At 51.1% G+C, this 17,452-nt stretch overlaps 1 protein-coding gene and 1 long non-coding RNA gene across 7 annotated transcripts in view; both read right to left on the bottom strand.

Annotated features, from left to right (window-relative positions):
* Positions 1-17,452, bottom strand: part of LOC148639271 (uncharacterized) — a 79,081-nt gene that overhangs the window by 27,262 nt on the left and 34,367 nt on the right. The gene's annotated exons all lie outside the window — the stretch shown is intronic.
* lingo3a (leucine rich repeat and Ig domain containing 3a) overlaps positions 1-17,452 on the bottom strand; it is a 57,589-nt gene that overhangs the window by 27,262 nt on the left and 12,875 nt on the right. For 2 of the 6 annotated variants that reach the window (XM_088622251.1, XM_088622248.1), the window contains exons 3-4: positions 6,792-6,839; positions 5,994-6,523 (exon numbers count right to left, since the gene is read on the bottom strand). The exons of 2 other annotated variants lie outside the window; for them this stretch is intronic. The gene's annotated coding sequence lies outside the window, so the exon portion shown is untranslated. Of the gene's footprint in view, positions 1-5,993; positions 6,524-6,791; positions 11,330-17,452 lie in introns of those variants that run through there. 2 more of the 6 variants (XM_088622250.1, XM_088622249.1) reach the window with 2 other exon arrangements.

Here is a 17,452-nt window from a genome sequence, read left to right as displayed (position 1 = left end):
ACTCACACACAGCACTGCACTCTGAGATACACACTGAGATGCACACTCCACACTCACACACAGCACTGCACTCTGAGATACACACTCCACACTCACACACAGCACTGCAGTCTGTGATACACACTCCACACTCACACAAGCACTGCACTCTGAGATACACACGCACACTGAGATACACACTCCACACTCACACACAGCACTGCACTCTGAGATACACACTCCACACTCACACACAGCACTGCAGTCTGTGATACACACTCCACACTCACACAAGCACTGCACTCTGAGATACACACTCCACACTCACAAACAGCACTACAGTCTGTGATACACACTGCACACTCACACAAGCACTGCACTCTGAGATACACACACACTGAGATACACACTCCACACTCACACACAGCACTGCACTCTGAGATACACACTCCACACTCACACAAGCACTGCACTCTGAGATACACACTCCACACTCACACACAGCACTACACTCTGAGATACACACACACTGAGATACACACTCCACACTCACACACAGCACTGCACTCTGAGATACACACACACTGAGATACACACTCCACACTCACACACAGCACTACACTCTGAGATACACACACACTGAGATACACACTCCACACTCACACACAGCACTACACTCCGAGATACACACACACTGAGATACACACTCCACACTCACACACAGCACTGCACTCTGAGATACACACTCCACACTCACACACAGCACTGCACTCTGAGATACACACTCCACACTCACACACAGCACTACACTCTGAGATACACACACACTGAGATACACACTCCACACTCACACACAGCACTGCACTCTGAGATACACACTCCACACTCACACACAGCACTGCACTCTGAGATACACACTCCACACTCACACACAGCACTACAGTCTGTGATACACACTCCACACTCACACACACACAGCACTACAGTCTGAGATATACACTCCACATTCACATACAGCACTGCACTCACACACACAGCACTGCACTCTGAGATACACACTAAACACTCACACAAGCACTGCACTCTGAGATACACACTCCCCACTCACACACAGCACTGCACTCACACACACTCACACAAGCACTGCACTCTGAGATACACACTCCCCACTCACACACAGCACTGCACTCTGAGATACACACTCCACACTCACACACAGCACTGCACTCTGAGATACACACTCCACACTCACTGACATGTACTGCTGTCTGAGAAACATTCTCTGTAAAAACAACAGTAAATACCCTCCCCTCTCGTACATGTACATTGTATACAGTACACACTCATTCCATACACACAGATGAGCATTCTCCAGACTCATGGGCTGTGTGCTGATATGTATTCAGGGCACGCTACAGATCTCTCACCATCACATCTGGTTTAAACACGCAAACTCCATTATTTCTTCCGCAAAAATGAAAGAGAGAATGAGAATGACCTTTCAGGAAAACACTTCCTGGCCAATCCATCCTATCCAGGTGTAGAGAGAGAGAAGAGAAGAGGGACAAGAGCCGGCAGCTCTTCGTTCTCTAATAACCCTCTTCGCGTATTCATGTATTTATAAGATGAATTAATAATTGATTCAAGCAAAGATTTTTTTTTTTGCCCTGAATGTTCCAAAAGGACAGAGAAATGGCAGCTGCACAATTCCTTTTATCGGAGGACGTCACTGGGCCCATTTGTCAGAATAATCCCATGTTATCTACATAGTCTAATAATAATTATGGGGATGCTGCCGTAGCGGTCCGGCCTCTGTGCAGTGGGCTTTTGACACTGGGCAGTGGTGCAGCGCGAATGGCTTTTTCTGTGCACGCGCTGGCTGGCTGGGGTTTAGCTGTGGAGTCTTGCCAGGGATCCTGATGCAGAGTTAAAGGGTTATTGCCGTGATAATCACAACCCTCACAGAGGCATGCCGCCCAGAGGCTTGGTGACAGGGAGCAGCCGCGCGCTGATTTATCCCGACCCCGGACCGATGACACCCAGCCCAACCCCCACGCGCACACCTGGCCAGCCCGCTGACTGAAGGCCGGCAAAGCGCCCCCACTCAGGCGGCACGGCGAACGTGCGCTCCCGCATCCGCTGTGCCAACCGAAATCCCTCTCTCCGGGAGGGAAAAATGAAAGGAGAAGGGAAAGGAGCACCCCGCCATGTAAGTATCCCCTCGTCGATGACACTGCCGAGAAAACATTGGCAGGCGTTATACAGTGCCGTGAAAACAAGCAGTTTTATAGGCACTGAATAAATCTGAGTGATGCACAGTGATATTCCTCGCAGCGGAAAGCAGGCTCTCAGCAGCAACACTCGGGGCTCTCTTCTGCCTCGGTGGAGCTCAAAGCAACACCCCCTCCCCCCATCCCGGTGTGCCCTCTGTCCTCCCTCCACTCGCTACAGATTCCGGGGGGAATTCGCAGCCAAGCCGCGTGCCAGCTCAGCGGACAGTAGAGATTCCTCTGCTTTTCCCTCTCCAGTGGTGCTGAGAAGCCGCGAGGAAGCAGCCAAAGTTATAAAAAAAGATGCCGATTTGAGTCCTGGTATTGATTTCTCCATCCATTCCCACTTGCCTTTCTGTTCTTTTCCTGGCATCAAAGAGAAAAGAAGGCCGATCCGCTGGAGACCAGTCCGAGCTGTCCAGAGCTCCTGTCTTGTGTTTGTAACGGGAGTTTTTTCTACAAGGGAGATGAGAGGTGCAGAAGGCTACCACAAAAACAGCCTCAAGTCCTCGCCAAAAACAGAGGCAGATACTCTGGGTCATAAAGGGGAGTCTGTCTCATGTTTTCTCACAGCGCAACAGTAAACACCACTCAAAACTAGCTTTCACCGTGAGACAAGACACCACTGCCAATTCCAAATGAAGTAGGTATGTACTGTAATAAAACTGGCGATTCTGTTTAGTTAAAACAACAAGTGTTAGCCTGTAATGCACGTTGTTTCCCTGAATAAAAAGCACAATTCTCTTTCATGTGCCTTGCCTCTGATCTCACCACAATAAGTCAATACTGGACCACAATCAGTAACATCACAGCTGTGGTATCCGTTTCTATCATTGTCAATGACTTTCCCAGGCTGAACGAAAGCTTCTTCCTTGCTTTTTCCTAGGTTTTTAAAAACCCGACGAACCCACTCGGACTTGGCGCCGGTGTCCTGTGCTCTCCATGGACCAAAAGCAGCTCGTAATCAATCGTCTAAGCTCACAGCTTTCAGAGGGCTTCTTTGCCAGTACGTGTGTCTGCTACAAAGAAAAGCTTTTACAAGATATCTCCCTTCCATGACCATCCATACATTCGATATCAAATCCAGCTGAAAAAATGATACTAGGAACTCTGCATTCATGCAAACAGAACTGGGGGATAGCAGGTGTACTGCTAGCGCTATCACTGCAGATTCACTGTGCAACAGGGCTGTTGCACACATCACTGCAGGGGGAAGCAGGTCTTCCTTTGTTTCTAGGGGCCCCTTGGACAGCCTGCAGGGACTCCAAAGGCTTCCCTCAATGCCTGGCTGAGAAGAGACACTATGGACAACTGAGCGATGTGAATCCACCAACCTCCACTTCTCAGATCCCCAGCCCACCGCTCCAGAGGGGCCAGTCCAGCACAGCTCTGTGCTTGAGCCCACATCACTGCCTCCCTGCACATCCACAGCGCCCTGCACCACTGCAGCCCTCACACTTGGGAGGAGAGATCAGGGCTTGATATTAAAGCGAAGCTACAATTTATCACTGGCTGATTTCAATCTAATAGATTTCTTTATTTACGTGGTGATTTGTAGGAAAAGCTCAGGAGAGAATCTAAGATCCTCTGCAAAAACAAAAGCCAAGGAAAAAAATTGTTCCATGGCTTTCAGCTCAAAGCTCCCCACTGTCTGTTACGTTAGGCTGTGGACTTTAATGTGTCCTGCAGCAACAGCAGAGCAGCAATGAGTTTGGTCTCTGCTACAACATATTTCATGACTCAAGCCTCCCAGCAACTTCTACAGATTACATGACATCTTCATACTGCAATGTGTCTCACAACTAAAACACTCTTGCACGTGTACTTGCAATGAGAGAAAAAGCACAGAAGTCCAAGGATCTCTTTCAGCGGACATGATGGTTTCTTTCGAGAAACAGATGACATTCTTGGATCAGTCAGCTACTAAGTACTAAATGAGCTAGACGGGTTGAATGGCCTCCATTCGCCTGTAACCTTTATGTTCTTGGAGCCCTGTGCACTTCAAGAGGGCGCAGGGGGTGTGGTGAACAATAAGGCCTGGGCAGGACACAGTCTCTCAGGCAGTCTCGTGCCTGCGGGAGGAGAGTGGCCCCGGGGGGCCTCAGTGTGGGTACCGGGATCCCACAGCGAGAGGGGGCTGCTCAAACTGTGGCGCTGATCAGCAATGAGATTCTCGCAGGTTTCCTAGAAACCCGTCAATCCTGGGGGCGAAACCGCAACGCGTGAGCTTCTCGTGTTTTTAACCAGAGCTCAGAGGGGAGGGGTGTGTGCGGGGCGGACTGAGGCTGAGCCCGGCATGCTCGTGGGGCGGAGCGGTGGCTCTGTGGCTCGGGATCTGCGCCTGTGGCTGGAAGGTTGCCAGTTCGTATCCCGCGGCCGGCAGAGGAATCCTACTCCGTTGGGCCCCTGAGCAAGGCCCTTCACCCTGGCTGCTCCAGGAGCGCCGTATAAATGGCTGACCCTGCGCTCTGACCCCCAGCTTCTCTCCCTGTCTGTGTGTCTCATGGAGAGCAAGCTGGGGTCTGTGAAAAGACAAATTCCTGATACAAGAAATTGTATAGGGCCAATAAAGTGATCTGATCTCATCTCCTATCTCATGCCAGCCCGGAGGAGGATGGCTGTGGGGCCAGGGGAAGCGCCGCAATGGGGTGGCGCAGTCCAGCAGCAGTCGCAGCCAGGGCACTGCCAGGCATCGACGATGGCTAAGCCCCCTCAGCAAACGACTGCACAAGGACACACGGCGAAGACTCCAGCAAGCGCTCAGGATCACAGAGTCGGGACGCCAGGGGCTGTCAGGCAATGAAAAGCCTCTTTTTTGATGCGCATTAGCTGCCCTGACCCAGGGGAGAGCAATGCTGACCACTGTGTGAATATCAACGCATGCACAGGAGCGAGAAACACCTAAAGCCCCTTGAATCACATCATCTAATCACACAACTCAGGAAGGAAAGCAGAGCAGAGAGCAACACTGACAAAGCTGTGTTTTTACTGTCGTACAGAGCAAAGCACAGCGAGAAACATCTTCTTCAATATTTCCAGCCTGAGGAAATTATTTGCACCGCAGCTTAGATCAGACCTCTTGTTTAAAGCCCAGCTTTTTTATGAGTTGAATTGACAAGAGCTAGAGAACAGCCATAGCATGCTTTGGAATTCAAAATGTTTTGTGACTCCCCCCTAGAAAACTGCCAAACCTCCGTGTTTAGGCAGAAGCAAAGTTTCAATGATGAGAACAAATCTTGCAGAAAGACTGCACAGAGAGGAAGAGCAGAAAACACCATCAGGCGCGCAGAGGTGCTCTGCTGCGTCCCTCACTAAGCCAGGGCTGGAGATGGCCTGCGGGGCTGCCGCCGCCGGATGTGGGCAAGCAGACTGGCCTCAGCGGGAAAGGAAAGAGTGCCACTGTCCACTTCTCGAGCACTGCAAACACGGCACACCGATTAATAAACAAGCGCACGGTCTTATGGGGCAGCGAGTGGGTCGGACCCAATCCGACAGACCTCAGAGACGACAGAGGCACGACTGAGCCCTAACATGGTGAAACAAGCGATAGGACAGCTCTGACAGTCTGCCCTGCCTGGCCCCTCTGAGCACAAGACAGCCGGACGGGGGGCAGAGGCTCTGCACCCCACAGCACAAGCGGGAACCCCGGGGGAAGACAGGGAGCCAGCCCTCTTCCCGAAACTGCGCGCACATCTGCCGGTGTCGAGGGCTCCGGCACCCGCTAAAGTGTCGGAGATAGCTCACCCAGGACCGGAGCGTTCCTGGCGATCCCTCCTCATCCGTCTGCCCTCCACTTCGGCCGTCCCTCCGTCCCTGTCTTCTCCGCGGGTTTCTCCGGGCAGCGTTATCCGCGTGGCTCTCCCGGCATCGGCGGCGGGGCCGAGCCCAGCGCGACGCTCTCGCTCCTGCTGCCCCGGCTCTCCTCTCGCTCTCTCTCTCTCTCTCTCTCCGGCTCGTGTATCTCCCCTACCTGCGCACGGCACAGCCCACCCTCCCCCCCTCCCCACCAAAAGGCTGGTCGTCTGCCCAGGCAGCGGGGCTCTGTCCGGGGCAGGCTGGAGCGGACAAGCGCCCCCGACGGGCTGTCGGGCTGCGGGCTGCCAGTGCGCGCGGCGGCGGTGTGCGAGCCAGCGATGCTGCTCCCAGGCTGCTGCTGTCGCTGCCTCAGCTGCTCTGGCTCTTTAGCTTCACAACTCGCTCCACCGACAACCAGGGGGCTTTAGGGATCCTCTCGCAAGTGCACAAAGGGATCAAAAGCGGAAAGAGGAGGCTGTCTGGGGAAGGAATTAAAATGGAGACAGAGCAGGAGGATCCTAGCTGTGAAAGGGAAGAACCTGAAACACGCGGAACTGCACAGAAAGGCTGCTTCTATTATTATGGGTGCGTACGGTCTTTTTTTTTGTTTTGTTATTTTTTTTAAAAAGCGCCCATCCACAACGTAGGCGCCATGGGGCGCCGCTTTAGCAAGAATTGTAGTCAATAATTGATGAAGTCAACACCACTCTCCCAACCCCCCCCCCTCAAAAACATCTCTCTCCTCACCTCCTCCCAAACGCTGAACCGGAAGGTCAAATCATTTCAAAATTTTACCTGAAGGGGGAAAGAGAGAGGGAGGAATTGGAGCTTTTCAGGGACATCATCTGAAAGGCTTAGCATGATTAAGAGGCGTAAAAGCCAGAGACTCATTCGAGTTCAGCTTTCCGGAGGCAGCACTGTTCCTTAGACAATAATGCTGTTCTGTGCTCAAGATCAAATCTGTTCTCAGTGCTTGCTTTTCAGTTGAGATAAACATGCACCATGACCTCACTCCACTCTCTTGACAATAATAAAAATACACCTCCCCACCCCTCCAGCCATGGTGTAAAACCATATATGCGTTTTTTTAATATTTAATATTTCCCAGAAAGCATGCTATCTGCATGGAGTGTGTACATTCTCCCCATGTTTGCCTGGGTGGCCTGGATTCCCCCCACAGTCCAAAGACACACTAGGAGGTTAAAACTGGCCCTCGTGTGGGTGTGTGTCCGCCCTGCGGTGGACTGGCGTGCTGACCACGATATACCCGTCCTCTCGCCTGCTGCCTGCTGGGATAGGTTCTGGCTCCCCACAAACCTGAACTGGAAGAAGCAGTTAGGAAATGGATGGATGGATATTTCCTTGAAATTCATCCACTTCTGAAATCACAGCAGTAGGACAAGCAGAGGAGGAAATAAATGTTCTAACTGAAACATGGGAGAGGTTCGAGACAAGAAGAGCCTGCACTGAGCCTGCCTCGGCTGTGTGCTCACGAGCTAAATGCCTCAGAGAACTGTATCCAGCCCTTTTCTCGATAACTCTCAGAGTGTCAAAAGCAATCTGTTTGGTTTGTCTGCTGCAGACTCTCACCACTCCAACAACTCTCTGTGGATTTAACCAAATTTTCTGCTTTCACTATAAATGTGCCCACTTCAAGATTTCCACTTCTACCCTACTACAGTGTGCATCCTTACTAGTTAAGTGCACTGCCTCAGATGCAATACACGTCTGCACAATGCACTTTTTGCATGTTTTTTTTTCACTACTACATATTTACTGTTCTCCACAACATTTTTATTGTTCTGGTTGTAATTATTTATTATGTTTTTAATGTACTGTCTACATTTAATGGTGTTGTCTGTCGTTCTGAGTCATCTGTTGTACTGTGTGTGTCTCGAGAGATCAGGGTGAGTAATATTTCCAATGTACGTGTGCAAATGGCATCAGACTCCTCTACTCTACTCACTCTTCTCCCTGATCTCCAGTTCCATCGTGGATCTCATCACTATCAGTAATTGGCTGACGTTATCAATTCCAATTCTTTAACCATATCCCCTCAAAATCTCTTCTCTTCAAGACTGAAGATGTTCAGTCTGTCGGTCCCCTTCCTCGCCACAGTGGAGCTCAGTGAAAGTTCCCCCCGTGTGCACATGGATGCCGGGGGGGGGGTCAGAGATCCACACGCCCACGCAGCGGAGCCGGGGAGCAGGGAGCCCAGCAGCGCCAACTGCGGGAGACAGCGGGGGCCGGCGGGCAGGCTGACACAGAGATGCTGTCCGTTCGAATCAGCCCAGCACCTGAATACAGATGGCCAGGCCTGACAGGCGCACACACACACCACTTCATTCTCTCCGGCTGCCCTGCAGCCAGGAGGAGCACCAGATTAACACAGACATCACCACCCTCATCAGAATGAGGCGCAACAGACAGGGAATTCATCCAACAATGGGATCTAGTCCATCACGCTTTTTTTCCCACCCTGAATGTACAGAGTTGGAATATTTGTTCCTGAACCTGATTCTCTGCCATCTTCAGGTATTTCATTACCTAAAAACCGAAGCTCCAGTAATCCTGGGTATTAATCTCTCCCTTGCTAATCCCACTGTGTCCGTGGACACCCGGCCTCGCGGTGTAAATACTGACTCCTGCTCCACCCCTGCGTACTGCCACAGAACGGGTGGAAGTTCACCCAGTCAACACCCAGGTGGGTGCCAGTGAGGGTGCTCAGTGCAGGGGCTGGGGGGCGGGCGCGCGGTGGACGGCACACCCCTCACGACTAATGCGACAAGCACATCAGCCCCTGCGAGCAGCTGCAGATTAAGCTGTTTGAGCAGCGGTGGCTCTGTCACAGCAGAGTGGCTGAATTATTCTGATGCTACGCGGAGTGCTGGGGTGCATATGAATGTCTTCCGCGCCGCGCTGCCCTGTGCCCAGTAATGAGATAACGTCTGCAGATGCCGACATCGGGAACACCCGAGCTGATGGGCTGTGACACACTGGACGGCGTGCCTTTAATTCGAGTGCACATGGAAGGCCCTTCTACGCCTGGGAACGTGGTGTCATGCCCGCCTGCCAGGCAGTAGTCACAGCGGGAATGTGCAGTATCCAGCCTGGAACCATCCACACTGGATTCAACAAGCAAGATGTTCCAGCCAAACCTACACCTTTCTCCGCAACCTTCTCAACTGACGGGAAAGGTGACAACTGAGCTGAAGTGTCCCTTACTGAAACAGTGTGAGCACTGTTCCGCCCGTGCACACACACACACAGAGAGAAGGCTTTCAATTCTGCTGCTTTCTTTGGCCCAGTCTGGCCAGAAACCAGAAGGAGTTTCGCCATGGCCTTTCAGGACTAGCCAAAGAGCTTCTTCCACCACAGAACCACCTGGAGGGACTCCTGCAGGGCCTAAGCCCAGCTCGCAGGAGCTGCTCTGGAGGCGGAGAGGAGCAGGAGGAGCCGCTCTCTGCCTCCGGGCTGCGCGGGGGTCCCATGGGGGTCACCCCATATCCACCACGGGCTGCCCCAAGCCAGAGGCCCGCACCTGAGACAGACTGGAGCTCCTGCTCTCAAGCAAACGCTTATATCAGCTCAGACTCGCCAAAACACTTCATTTCTATTAATTCATTGGGCTCACAGCTATTAGGGTATCCTAAGTCATGGTTAACGCTGACACTCACAACACCTTTCAAGTAGGATACAATTGCTTAAAAGGTCATCTGTATTTAAACGCTGATAAGTCAAATTGACTGACCGACTTATTGATCAACTGAGTGGCTGATGAGTTGATTGGAGGAGCTCTGGAAAAAAAACGCAGACACCAATAAGCTCCATCTCCCACAAGACTCACATTCGCACTACGGTCCCTAAAGAACGAAAATATCTCAAATCCATTTTCAGGTGTGAATTGCTTTTATTTATTGACACAAACGGGAGCTCACCAGACGAGCTACATGAGCTGAATGACCTCTGCTGGTTTATAGCCCCAGACCAGGAGCCTCTGCTCAGCCAGCACTCTTTACCAAACAGCCTGGGAGCTGAGGGCTGAAGACTTGGGCAAGGGCTGGACTGTATCCCTTGGAGAGGGGAGCTGGACTGTATCCCTTGGAGAGGGGAGCTGGATTTTCGCAGTCGCTCCATGAACCCCTGCACTCCGAGAAGCCGCGGAGCTCAGCGTGACCACCTGCCACTCTGCCCACACAGCCTGTCACTCCAGCTTATCTGCAGCTAAACTTGGTCTCCCAGCCCCGCTTCTATAAATATGAGTTCCCCCTTGGGAAGCCCCCCAGCCGAGAGAGCTGCACAGCCTCCTGAGGGACATGGCTCACTCCTGCGCTGCTGGAGAGGCCCAGGGCTGCAAAGTCTTTCTGTTTCACTACGCGCCTCCAGGGACGAGAGCCAGCAGACTGGATCATCAGAGGGTCAGGGTGCCTCCCTGCCACTCACTAAACCTTGGCTGAGCTGGCTGTATGAACTGAGATTTTTAAAGGCGGAAGCCCGAAAAATGATATCGTATATCTGAAGGAACATGTCCCCTGAGTCTGGGAAAGGACTTCTCAGCTCTCGGCTAGATCCCACTGAAAGAACATAAGATGTCGGTCATGCCGTTTAACTGAACTGGTTTTCATGTAAGTGCTTAGAGGATCTCATCCAACTGCTTCTTGACAGAAACCAGGGTATCGACTTAGACAACATGGCTGAAGCCTGCTCCGGGCTCAGTTTAAACTCTGTAAAGAAGTGCCTCCTCTGAGTCTGCACTGCCCTTCTATTTTAAAATTCATAGACAGGCAATGCAATTAGCGAACTGCATTTAATCAGTCAACAAGGTGTACGTGCCAACAGGACATTTACATCTAAGATGTTGCTCTGCATCTGCTTAGCTTGTTCTGGACAACCCTTGCATTACACTTTCAACTTTGTACCAGGCATACTGTCATTTTATTTTACTGCACTTGTGCTGTAGTGCATACATTGTAAGCTGCACTGTATTAGGGCCTGTGCAAAGCAGACATCGCCCGAGATGAGCTGTTCCACCAAGACTGGGTCTCTTGCAAGCAGCAGAGGTGAAAACGGCAGCTTAAAATGCCTTCGTCTGTCCTAAACAGAGGGGTAACAAACAGAAAAGGGGGTGAACCCCCAACCCCCGATTAGGTAGATGTCTTTGACTACTGCAGCTCATTGGCCTGCAATAACTGAGAGATTGCCTCTGCTTCTCCAGCCCCTGACAGACAGCAGGATTAACACAGCCAGCGCAACAAGCAATGCTGATTGAAGTGCTGTTCTATCATTATTATGATTAACTGAATACAAAATTACCCAGAAGAGTATTAACACCAAAACATTTTTATTTATTTTTTACTGTTCTCAGCTATTAACTTAAGAGACAACATGCGGGAGATTAAATTGCCTCAGTTCTCAGTTCCCCCTTCCTTTTATTTCCAGCAATAATGCTTGACGTTGCGCTGCTAGGATCTCAGGACACGTATTACACAGCTCTGCCTAGATGGCGTTAGCATGAGTACAGTGGATAAAAATGTAATCGAGGGAGAAACTGAACACAAGCTCTAGAGTGCTCTTAAAACAACCTTACAGAATAAATCTCAGTTACAACACCACTCCACTACGAATAATTGCAGCAGAGATCTAATTCAACATCAGACATTCATCAGTATAATAATTAGCAAGAAGACAGGAGCTACGACATTCTTAACACATGCTTTATGTTTTCGCAGACTGCATAGGTTTTTCGGTAAAACTGCATTTTGAGAAGTGCCAGGGTCTTATACAGTGCAAATGTACTGTTGGTGGAGCGCTGTGTCTCGCACACTCTGCTGTAAGCTGGCCTAGTGAATCATCTGCAGTGAACATGAAGAACATGAGAAATGTTACAACCCTTTGTGTCAAAACATGTCTCCTGTTCTCAGTTTTAGTGCACTTAATAATAATTATTATTATTATTTTTAAAAATAATAATTGCTTACACTTATATAGCGCTTTTCTGGACACTCCACTGTGAGCGCTGTACAGGTAATGGGGATCCCCTCCACCACCATCAGTGTGCAGCCCCAGCTGGATGATGCATCAGTCCACTCCCCACACACCAGCTCTCAGTGGGGAGGAGAGCAGAGTGATGAAGCCATTAGGAGGATTATTAGGAGGCCATGACTGGTAAGGGCCAACGGGAAATTTGGCCAGGACGCCGGGGTAACACCCCTACTCTTTTCAAGAAACGCCCTGGGATTTTTAATAACCACAGAGAGTCAGGACCTCGGTTTTACGTCTCATCCGAAGGACTGTGCCTGTTTACAGTATAGTGTACCCGTCACTATACTGGGGCATTAGGACCCACACAGACTGGGTGAGCACCCCCTGCTGGCCCCACTAACACCTCTTCCAGCCGCAGCCTTAGTTTTTCCCGGGAGCCTCCCCTCCAGGTACTGGCCAGGCTCACACCTGCTGGGCTCCAGTGGGCTGCCAGCTGGGAGCTGCAGGGCGACATGGCTGCTGGCTATACGTGTGGCTCTTCCACGTGTCTTCCACTCGTGCCCTATGGTTTGCGTTTCTGAAGAAACCAGCGGAGTTGAGGTTGGCATCTTTGACACCTGGTGCAAGTACATACGCTAGTTTCTCTAGGCCCAGTGCGTATCCCGTCTCTGGTTACAGTCCTCCTGGCAGGTCATACTGATAACACTGATCTCTCTGCCGGAGGGCACATTCAGGGCCCTGATGTGCTGATCAGACAAACAAAGGGACAATTGAGCTTTACACCGCTGCACAAGCACAATAGACACACTCTTCTCCTGTCAGCTGAAACTGCCATCTCGGCCTAATGTACAGTATTAAATGGTCTCTTTAGCAGGTAGGTGCTGCACAGCTGTAAGAACACTGTAATGGGAAGCAAAGTGCTTTCGGCGTGGGAGTAGCAGCCGCTGTTGCAAAGTAACAAAAAAATTGAATGTATGAATATCCTACAGCACACAATTATGAAATAAATGCACAAAAGGTTCTGAAATGAGGCTGGGAGGAGGGAACTGCTCCACACTCTGAAAAATACTGCAGGATTCAAGGCTGTCAGTACACTGAACCAGGAAAGCTTGTCTTCAAGTCTGTCCACAGACGGTCAAGTTCGGGCCGCTATTTTGCTGTGTGATGTGCATGACTGGAATTGATCCAGGGCACCGAGTGAGCTGCACGCGCATGACAGCTGACCAATCTTTTTCTCAAATCCGGGAGCGAGGTGACACGGCCCCTGCTTGCTCGCAGCACGGCCTGGTGTGTTTGGTGAAGCGTGAGAAGTGTGGAGCTCTGGGGCAGTCTGTCAGCCCTATCCCGTCCCGTGTGGGCCGCTGGCGCTCTGGGCGAGAGCTGGCCACCGTGCTGGAGCCACACTCTCGCAGCGGCTCGTCTGTCCCCGCGTGGCAGAGAGAGGCGGCTGGGCCGGCGTGTCCCCTGAATTAGCTTACCAGGTCTCTGGGTGCATGGCCGTCTGTGCCCGCTGCATGTGCACGTGTGACGGGGGGCACGCTGACCCACCAATGTCGGGCATAAGGTGACCCCAGAAAAGTAGTGCCTCTTGCAAGGCAATGGGAGGATGTCCCCAAAGGGGAAACCAAAAGGCATCCTATTTTCACAACTAAACCTGTTTCAGGATCTAGCTTCACCCCCATCTGGCTTCATTGGAATTATCAGTGAGTGGCATCGGGAATGTCAAATAAAAATGCAATACCATGTCCAGACAGAGATGGGGAGACAGACAGGTACTGTACACGTGTGTAGGTGTGTGTTGAAGAGGAACCGGCAGGAGACTGAGAGTAGTAAAGTCAGAGAGCCATATCCACCCGTAGGGCATATTCAGAAGAACAGCATGTCCTTTCAGGGACCAGTGGGACTGGACAGTTCTGGCAAAGGGCGTCTTTATTTTCAACAGGGATGAACAAATATTCACTATTTGGCGCCTCTAGATTCTTCTCCTTGTGAGGCAAGGAGCTGGGGCTGAAAAAGAGAAAAACGGCCTCGAAATGTCAACCTGTCAGACAAGCCCCGCTAGGCCTCCGGTCGGGCAATCTGCGAGCTCCTTGCTGGCCAGCCATCAGGGAAAACCACAAAGACCTTTTCTCTTTCAGCTGTAGTCAATCTTAACCATATCAAAAACTATTTTCTCTCTCTCCCTCTTTCTCGTGAATTCACAGCAACGCACAAGAATGGATTTTGTTTTCATCGATTGCTGATCGGGGCCTTGACACGGGTGTGTGCCATCTCCAGCTGTCTGAAGCTGTGCTACAGCAGCCGATTCTGCTGCCCTCTGGGTCGTTCTCTCATGCATCTTAATTAGTGTCCCGCTAATGTCTTCTGCAGGAGGAGGCCCGGTCTGCACGCAGACAGATCAAGGTCACCCGAGGGAAGAAACCTCCAGCTCAAATGAGAGAGACAACGGAGGTTCGATCCCATTGCTTTTCACAGTCACGATTGTAGTCCCTCCCCCTTAAGGGCGCTCCGGCTCTTTTACTTCCGAGTTGATTTTGTGCACCTGCCCCCTGTTCCAGCCTCCTCTCCAGCCCGCCTTAAAAGCCAGACGCTCACTCTGTTCCGGGCTCTGCATTGGTTCCCATACCGAGCGAGTCCGGGATCTAGAGCGTCTGGTCTCATTCCCCCTTTTTCCCCCCGACCCTCCACCAGATCCCGCTCCGGTTTTTAATCCTGTTTGTCTTTGTCGTGAATGGACCGCCCAGCTTTGGACTTTTGCCTCGTTTTGGATTTCTTTTGGATTGTTTGCCCTGGACTCCATGGGCACGCCCCCCGTTTTCATTCCCGACTCCTGCATGCTTTTCCCCCCGTGTTTTCCTCACTCGTCCCCGGATTGTGTCATCGGCATTGGGTCCCAAAAGAACGCTTTCGTTACACACAGGAGCCGGTGTTTATTCCCTATCCAGCAAACTGCTGAAAAAGTCCTCACTGCGCTCCTGGATCCGACTTGGCTCCCATCACAGGAGATGAGTGAGGAGAAATGTCTGTTTGTTCTGGCTCTGGTGATTCTGTTGTTTCAACCTTGGCTGATGGAAACCCAAGAGGAGGATGAGCAGAACAATCAAGGGCAATCGCAGGACAGCTCGAGCCTCACCCGTGCCTGGAGGCAGGGGGGCAGATTCAGAGCCAGAGAAGGGGCTGGACTGGATTTCAGTCTATTAAAAAAAAGCAAAGGAATCCGACAGAAGCGAGGATTAACGATCCGACTCCACCAGCGGATGGATAGCTGGCTAATACCACACAGACCAGAGTAGCAAAAAGAGAATAACGACTTGATGGATCTTCAGCTGTAAAGCTTATAGAAACTTCCTGTTGCAGCTAGAAAACAGATTTTGTTTGCCTGGAAGGGAACAAAACTAAAAATAAATCCAAAAGGGTCAGTGGGTTACAGAAACCCCTCGGCAGTCCCCCCAAACCGAGCGTAGGATGAGACTCCATCCACTCCCGATGTGCTCGGTCTCATTAATAAAAGATCGTGCTGCAAAGCTCGGGGTGCAAGATGATGTTTAAAAACCAGAAAATTCTCTTTGAAGGAGCCCCTCTCAGGATATATCAACCATCAGAAAGGAACCAGCTATTGTCTGTTTTTGTGGCAGGGGTTTAGTGTTTTTTTTCCCATATAAACCATTTCCCAGGAATCTTGAGGAACAGCAGTGAGGAAATTAGAGAGGAGGTGTAACAGCGCTGAACAGGCTTAAGGCCCAGCTCCTCGTGGGATTCGAGCCACTGGCTGGCAGCAGCTCTGAGCCCGAACACCCCCTTTTTCAGCACCAGGGAGCAGCCAAACCCACTACTGGGAGGGAAGAGGGAAGGGTGGACAGCTACAGGATGAGAATCAAGATGACTGAGTACATTCTTTGGCTTTTGCCAGAAGCACTTGCAGTCAAATGTTTTCTGATAAAGCTGTCAGCACTTTTACAGACAACACTTTCTGCAAATGACACCCCCCAGTGCAAATGGGCCAGTGCATTTAGCCTGTGTCGGTAGGTCACCATTGCAGCTCCTTTTCTGAAGCGGAGGGTGAGGGGGGAAGTTAAAGAAAGTAATTTTCTTCCCCATCACACCTCTGAGTGTGAGCTCCGCTGCCGAGATGGGCAGTTTGGAAAATAACAGGCAGAGAGAGTTGTCAGCTACAGAGCAATGAGCCGGAGGAATATACTGGGAGGAAGACGAGACATGATGGGAAATTTAGACTAGAGCTTCATCACCCCCTCTGGACACCATTTCCAACTGATGTGCAAATGCAGCACACAAAAAAACCCCATAAAAGCATGGCTTGCTTCGCAAAGGCATATATGCTATTGATCCACGTGCAGTACAAGCGCAGACCTCTGTTATCTGTCATTACTCCATCACTAGAAACAATCACCCTCGATTTCACACTGCAAGAGACTGCTGGACTGCATTCGAAAAGACAGTACGTTTTCCAAAGCAGCTCGGACAGACAGCTTCTGCGCCGCAGTTCAAAAGCACAGCGGATGTGGGCACAGCAGCCCACCGGGATGATCTAGCAGCAGGGCGCAGACCAGTGCGAGTCAGGCAAATGCCAAGGGGGCTTTCACTTCTCTTGGGCAGCTGCCCGACTGCGCAGCGAGATTCCCCTCAATCCATGCAATTGTGACAGGGGGGGAGCACTCTCAGCTGGGTGTACATACCCAACACAGTCATGACCAGCAAAAACCCACATGATCCTCCCATGCAGAAAGAAGGGACTTTTTTACAGTAGCTCCTGCAACGACGGGGCTTCTCCACTCTCTTCCCATTCATATTGAAGCACAGGGACAGACAGTCTCCTCCCCTCTTTTCTGCTTTTGTTTTCTTCAATACTCTTATTTGGGTGCATTCAAAGAAATGTGATTTGCAGCCCTCCGAGACTGCCGCTGCATGGCTCAATGTCGACGACGTGTCTGGGAGTGCTTGCACATGAAAATCTGCCTTCAAACCGCAGCCTGAACATGTCAAGAAAACGCAGAGAAAAAAAAAAACATAAAGGCTGCCTGGCACGCACACACAAACCATAAGGATTTGCGAGAACTCTGGTGAGCGCCGCATGCCTGCAGGAGTGAGATAAAGAAATCTCTTGCGTGGCTATTTGTCAGTGTGAGCGTGTTTGTATGCTGAGAACTGCCAGATAGCGATTAAGCATGTCAGCTCTGCCGCAGAGCCCTTGCTCTGCTCTGCCCTCCCGTCTCAGAGCAGCCTGGAAGGTGGGGACCAGGGCAGCCTGGCTGGGCTAAGGACTGTCATTACGCAGGACCCCAACACTGCTGCTGCCTGCAAATCACCACGCACCACGCCAGCAACACTGTACGCTGAACACTGTAGCCCAGTTTTCTAGCACAGGGCTACTGAACACACTGCAGCCCAGCACTCTCACACTGAGATAT

Source organism: Lepisosteus platostomus, chromosome 27, assembly GCF_059453375.1.
Source record: "Lepisosteus platostomus isolate fLepPlt1 chromosome 27, fLepPlt1.hap1, whole genome shotgun sequence".
In the NCBI taxonomy this organism is placed as follows: domain Eukaryota; kingdom Metazoa; phylum Chordata; class Actinopteri; order Semionotiformes; family Lepisosteidae; genus Lepisosteus; species Lepisosteus platostomus.
Note: the sequence above shows the minus strand (reverse complement) of the source record. Positions and strands in the feature narration are given on the sequence as shown.